The sequence below is a fragment of the Rhinichthys klamathensis genome, unplaced genomic scaffold, assembly GCF_029890125.1.
Source record: "Rhinichthys klamathensis goyatoka isolate OS25496 unplaced genomic scaffold, OSU_Roscu_1.1 h1tg000240l_1, whole genome shotgun sequence".
Classification (NCBI taxonomy): Eukaryota; Metazoa; Chordata; class Actinopteri; order Cypriniformes; family Leuciscidae; genus Rhinichthys; species Rhinichthys klamathensis.
In genome coordinates this window covers 2,049,103-2,056,291 of record NW_026606762.1, presented here as the reverse complement: position 1 = coordinate 2,056,291, position 7,189 = coordinate 2,049,103, and positions in this window count along the sequence as shown.

The window sequence follows — 7,189 nt, the reverse complement described above, 5'->3', positions numbered from 1 at the left end:
TTTCAAGAGTCTTATCGAAAATTCTGGTTTCTGTTTTAAACCTGTTTTGTTCAGATTGTCTAAAAGCACATAACACTCCCCATAGAAGAAAATAAATAAAATAGTTGAAATAGTATTTTGGTTTGACACCCGAGTGTTGATGTGCAGAACACAGTGATTCGCTTTACTGACTGCAGAAATTATTATTGATTTTATTACTTGTTTAGAAAGACATCACAATAAATATTAAGGTCATTCAAAGTTTCTTTATTTATAGAAAGTGGCAACTAAATTAAACATTGACTAACACAAATATTTTCTTGACTTCTGTATTTATTTTATATCCAATTTTGCTTCTGTTCATGATGAAATTAAGTTGACCTACATTAAGTTAGATTTTTGCTTCTGTCTAAAGAAAAAATATTGATTGGTATATGGTAGGGATGCACTGATATGAAAAATTTGGCCGATATACCGATAACCGATAATTCTTTATATTTGACACCCGATAACCGACATATTAGCCAATAAATCAAAATCCGAATTGTATATAATTTTTGAGAGCCTGATTACAAAAACAAAAGTCTCACCATTAAAGGCCATGTCCCAAACACACAGTTATAATGTTCTCATCATAATTTCATGCAGCCTATATGGCAGATTTGCGCTGCAAATGTTGCACTGAACTGTATTTTTCTTTTTTGAAGTGATTTCAATCATATTTCAAGCAATTTTAAACTTTCAGCTTTCATGTTGAACAGTGCGCATCTGAAGTTTCTCAGCTGAAGGAAATAATACATTATTTATTGACATATATATCGGCCTAATTTTCTTATTGGGCCGGTAACAATAACATTAAACATGAACATGTATCGGCCGAGATCGATATGGTGGCCGTTATATCGAGCATCCCTTATTAAATATTGGACTAATTTGGCAGAATATTGGCAGAATTAGATATCGTTTATCTTCTTGGGTTGAGTTACTGCATAACCCCCCATATGGTTTAAATAATATTCTCACTTTGTATGCTTTTAATTAATATTAAATCAAAATTCAAGGTTTGAACCAAACCATAAAAATAATAAATAAAAATATGAATGAATTTGGAATATTTTTGGTCCAAAAAAAGTATGATTTTTTTCAGTGTAGAGACTAAGCGCCCACCAAGAGCAAAACAAAACACACACAGAACACCTTAGAAACGGCACACAGCGACACCCCAGCGATAAAGTTATGCAGGAAAGCACTTTTCTTCAGAAACTACAAATCTTTGTTTCACCCGGAAAGCATCCAAAATAAACCGAGGAGCAATTCCATATTGCTTTATATGACCAATTATATCCATTTGAATGAAAACATAGGGTTGAATCATTGAATCTCCTGAGTTTAGCATGCTATTTCCCTTTTCTTTCCCAACAGAACCTCTCAGATTTGCGTTGTGCATCAGGCGCTTTGTTCTGTAGCCACACCCAGTGTTAACTCAGGTGAGCTCTGTTTGTGTGTGCTGGCTGTTTGAGCATATATGGAGAGGGCTGTGTGTGTGTGTGTGTGTGTGTGTGAGGTAGACACCTGAGAGCGTGTTTTAGGCTTCTGATTTGTCCTCTTTTGTGCTCGGCGATATGTCTTGATGCGGGTCACCACCAAAATAATTGGACGGCAGAATTAGATATTGTTCATCTTCTTTGGTTGAGTTACTGCATAATCGTGTCTTTTCATAACGAATGTCGTTCAGGTGTAAGTTTACAAAGTTGAGATGCTACAGTGAGTCATCATTTGCATAACTGGGCCAAGGCTCCAACAAATTGTGTAAGTTCTCATATTGTTTGTAATACATCAAACTGCGGTTGAATGATCAGCCTCGGGCATTCGTAGGGATTGCGAGAATATTGCTCAATTGTACCTTGTATGAAATTGATTGAATCAGAGTGCAGAATGCTGCATGAAGCTGGAGAGCTTATTGGTTTCTTAAATGAGCCACTTTATCATTTTATCTGCGTGCACCTCAACCATGCCATCATGAAAAATGTCATCTCATCCATACATTTAGGCTGTGTGTGTGTTTCTTAAATTGTCTACGACATGGACAGATCCACGTTCCGCACTACGGCGAGGCGATTTAAAGCTACTTTAGCCAATACCAGCATTGATTTACTTGGATTTTGTGTTGCCAAAAATCTGTAAATGCATTATTGACTGATGTACTTTGTTCCTCAAAGGGCCAAATGTGGCCTTTAATGTCGCTAGCTAAGAACGCCGCGGCACAGCGGCTCAGAGATTTACAGTACACCCTCTGTGTTCACCGGCAACCATTTGCTTTGGCATTGTTCTTCCTTCGCGGACGACATTTCCACCTGGGTTCACAGACACGGAGGGATTTTCATATGGCCGCTTTCCACCAATCCAATCTGTTAGGGCAGCTCAGCTCTTAGATAAGGCAATGAAAACAGGCTCTGATGTAAGGCTATGAAGCCATTTACAGTCCTCTATAATGCCGGGATCCTTCGCCGAGGCTTCCTGGATACACAGAGCTAATGTTTAACAAGGAGCTTGTGAAACCCTTCTGGCAGATGACCCATGACGGTGAATGAATCACTGCACTCAGGTGTTGGAGCTCGAAGGGGCAGACTGGCTCCTCCAGGGCGAGCTGGATTTGCATAGATAAGCCTTTTCCCTTTTGATGCTTAATAGTTTGGTACTGAAGGAACAGACACCATTCGCGAAGATGAGAAGCGGCTGATAAGATAAGAAAGCCTTGGAAAGCAGACATGATGCTGATTTTATAGATATAGCAGGGGAAAGGGAAGCGCTGCACTTAAGCAAAAGTCATTATTCACTAGTAATTAAACTTTAGGGGCTTCAATGAGGCTATTATATGTATAGGTTGCATTCAATGCTATACTTTTACCATGGTCAAAGAGAAGCCTAATGCACATGTGCAGTGTGATGCTTAAAAAAAGGATCAATCACATGAACGGCATGACAAGTAAACTCAATGGAAAATATTATTACATTTGGTCCCCCAATTCTAAATGATCTTTATATCTATATCTATAAATAATCTCAATCTAAATAAAGATTTTGGAATGAATTTGAATAGTTTCCTATGCTCATCACCATGCCTGCATTTATTTAATTAAAAATACAGTAATATTGTGAAATAAAAGAACCTCTGTGTATTTTAATATATTGTAATTTATAACTCCAGTGTTATCCTTTAGAATTCATTCATTGCTGCTCAAGAAGCACTTCTTATTATTACAACAGTTGTGCTGCTTCATATTTATGTGGAGACCATGATGCACTACTATTCAAAAGTTTAGGATAAGTTAGATTTTTTATTTAAATTAATACTTGTATTCAGCAAGGACACATTAAATTAATTTTTAAAAAAGACAGTACAGACATTTATAATGAGAGAAAAGATTTATATTTCAAATTAATGCTGTTCATTTAAAGTTTCTATTGAGGAATCCTGAAAAAATGCATGCATTTTCCACATAAATATTAAGCAGCAAAAACTGTCAGCATTGACAATATTAGTAGAATAGTGCACTCACTGTAATGCAATTGCTGACTAAAACATTATGTATATATCACTCCAAAAATACCATGGTAATCATTGTTTCCAACAAAATACAGTATGAAACCCATTATAAATTAAATAAAAAAGTGATCTCCTTTATATAATGCAAGATGCATTAAGACTCTTTATGATATTCCAAGCACTTGGATCAAGAAGGATCATGTGACAGAAGACTGCAGTAATGATGCAGAAAATTCAGCTTTGCGTCACAGAAATAAATTACATTTTAAACTAGAATGTACATTTCCAGAAGAAAATGTGAAGTGGTGCTTGCAGTGGCAAAACTCGCCGCTCGGTTGCTAGCGTGCGGTTAGCTAGTTTTTACCAAGATGCTAGCATGATTAGCATGTTGCTAGCATCATGCTAGCATGATTAGCATGTTGCTAGCATCATGCTAGCATTATAAGCATGTTACTAGCATGTTTTAGTTAGATTCTCCCATTATGCTAGCATGTTGCTAGCATGATGCTAGCAAAAATAAGAATGTTGCAAACATGTTTTAGTTAGATGCTAGCATTATTTGCATCATGCTAGCATGATTAGCATATTGCTAGCATCATGCTAGCATGATTAGCATATTGCTAGCATCATGCTAGCATGTTTAGCATGTTGCTAGCATGATGCTAGCATGTTTAGCATGTTGCTAGCATGTTGCTAGCATCTTGCTAGCATGATGCTAGCATGTTTAGCATGTTGCTAGCATGTTGCTAGCATGATGCTAGCATGATTAGCATGTTGCTAGCATGATGCTAGCATGTTTAGCATGTTGCTAGCATGTTGCTAGCATGATGCTAGCATGATTAGCATGTTGCTAGCATGATGCTAGCATGATTAGCATGTTGCTAGCATATTGCTAGCATGTTGCTAGCATGATTAGCATGTTGCTAGCATGATGCTAGCATGATGCTAGCATGATTACCATGTTGCTAGCATGATTAGCATGTTGCTAGCATGATGCTAGCATGATTAGCATGTTTCTAGCATATTTGTAGCATGATTAGCATGTTGCTACCATGTTACTAGCATGATTAGCATGTTGCTATCATGATGCTAGCATGATTAGCCTGTTGCTAGCATGTTTGTAGCTAGTTGCTAGCATGATTAGCATGTTTCTAGCATCATGCTAGCATGATTAGCATGTTGCTAGCATTATGCTAGCATGATTAGCATGTTGCTAGCATGATGCTAGCATGTTTAGCATGTTGCTAGCATGGTTGCTAAGGTATTACTAGGTGGTTGCTAGGGTGTTGCTAGGCGGTTGCTAGGGTGTTCTGGGTGGTTGCTAGGGCGTTGCTAGGCAGTTGCTAGGGTATCCTGGGTGGTTGCTAAGCGGTTGCTAGGGTAATTTGTGTGGTTGCTAGGGCATTCCTAGGGTGTTCAGGGTGGTTGCTAGGGTGTTGCTAGGTTGTTGCTAAGGTATTCTGGTTGGTTGCTAGGGTGTTCTGGGTGGTTGCTAGGCGGTTGCTAGGGTGTTCTGGGTGGTTGCTAGGGCGTTGCTAGGCAGTTGCTAGGGTATCCTGGGTGGTTGCTAGGCGGTTGCTAGGGTAATTTGGGTGGTTGCTAGGGCGTTGCTAGGGTGTTCTGGGTGGTTGCTAGGGTGTTGCTAGGCAGTTGCTAGGGTATCCTGGGTGGTTGCTAGGCGGTTGCTAGGGTGTTCTGGGTGGTTGCTAGGGCGTTGCTAGGCAGTTGCTAGGGTGTTCTGGGTGGTTGCTAGGGTAATCTGTGTGGTTGCTATGGTGTTACTAGGTGGTTGGTAGTTGTCAAAGATGGTTACTGTTGAGTTTGTAGCATTTTATTGGCATGATTTAGCACTTAGCTAATCAATATTAGCATGTAGCTATTCACTGCTAGCATGTGTAGCATGTAGCAAGTCCTGTTTGCTAGCATGAGTCAAAAGACCCAACCCCCATCTCTATACGATGTTCTGATGCAGAGATATCGGTCTTGCAAAACGGTTGCTAGGGTACACTGTTTGGTTGCTAGGGAGTGGCTTGGCAGCTGCCAATCATGAAGCTCCAAAGTCAATGTGAATGTATAAACCAACCCCCATCTCTATACGATGTTCTGATGCAGAGATGTAGGTCTTGCAAAATGGTTGCTAGGGTACTCTGTTTGGTTGCTAGGGAGTGGCTTGGCAGCTGCCAATCATGAAACTCCAAAGGCTGCTTGTCAGTATGAATGATATAAACCAACTCCCATGCCTCTGTGACATTCAGAATGGACGATATTCCTCTTTGGATTTTGGTTGCTAAGGTGCTCGACAATGGTTGCTAGGGCGTGGCTAGGAAGTGTTGAGGTGACTCATGATTGGCTGTTTGCTGCCCCGAGTCAAACGAGACCACCCTCATGTTTCTATGACAATTGAGTCCAGAGATATCCCTTCGATCTCTTTCAATGGAAGTCTATGGGAGTTGTTGCTAAGGTGCTCTAAATGGTTGCTAGGGCGTGGCTTAATAGCTTCACAATGATCCTGAGAGACTGATTGGTTGTCTGAGTAAAATGAGCCCGCCCTCTTGTCTCTATGACACTGTGATCCAGAGTTATGTTCAATACAAAAGCGGTTTCTATGGTGTAGGACGGCCCATTTCATGGGCCGTCCTACACCATAGTAAGTCAATGGGGCAACTTTGGGCCCCTCCTGCCCCTCAGGGGTGCAACTTTTACCCCATTGTGTGGTATGTTCTTACAGAGCCTGTCAGCCTCTTCAAATGTGGCAAATTTCACGTTTCTGCGACATCCTCGTTCCGAGCTACGGCTCGTCAAAGTTTTTCGCAATGTTAAGTCTATGGGATTTTTTTGGGCCGTTTTTCGCCCCTGGGGCGACCATCGTACCCCCGATCTCTTAGAAAAGTCATAGCACACCATTCCCGAACAGGCCGCACGTTTTGACACCTCATTCATGGGTCTGTGACAAAAACTGCGGGAGGAGTAGCGCGTCAAAAAGTGGCCAGAAGAATAATAATAAGAAGAAGAAGAAGAAGAAGAATAACTAGAATGTACATTTCCAGAAGAAAATGTGAAGTGGTGCTTGCAGTGGCAAAACTCGCCGCTCGGTTGCTAGCGTGCGGTTAGCTAGTTTTTACCAAGATGCTAGCATGATTAGCATGATTAGCATGTTGCTAGCATCATGCTAGCATGATTAGCATGTTGCTAGCATCATGCTAGCATTATAAGCATGTTACTAGCATGTTTTAGTTAGATTCTCCCATTATGCTAGCATGTTGCTAGCATGATGCTAGCAAAAATAAGAATGTTGCAAACATGTTTTAGTTAGATGCTAGCATTATTTGCATCATGCTAGCATGATTAGCATATTGCTAGCATCATGCTAGCATGATTAGCATATTGCTAGCATCATGCTAGCATGATTAGCATATTGCTAGCATCATGCTAGCATGTTTAGCATGTTGCTAGCATGATGCTAGCATGTTTAGCATGTTGCTAGCATCTTGCTAGCATGATGCTAGCATGTTTAGCATGTTGCTAGCATGTTGCTAGCATGATGCTAGCATGATTAGCATGTTGCTAGCATGATGCTAGCATGTTTAGCATGTTGCTAGCATGTTGCTAGCATGATGCTAGCATGATTAGCATGTTGCTAGCATGATGCTAGCATGATTAGCA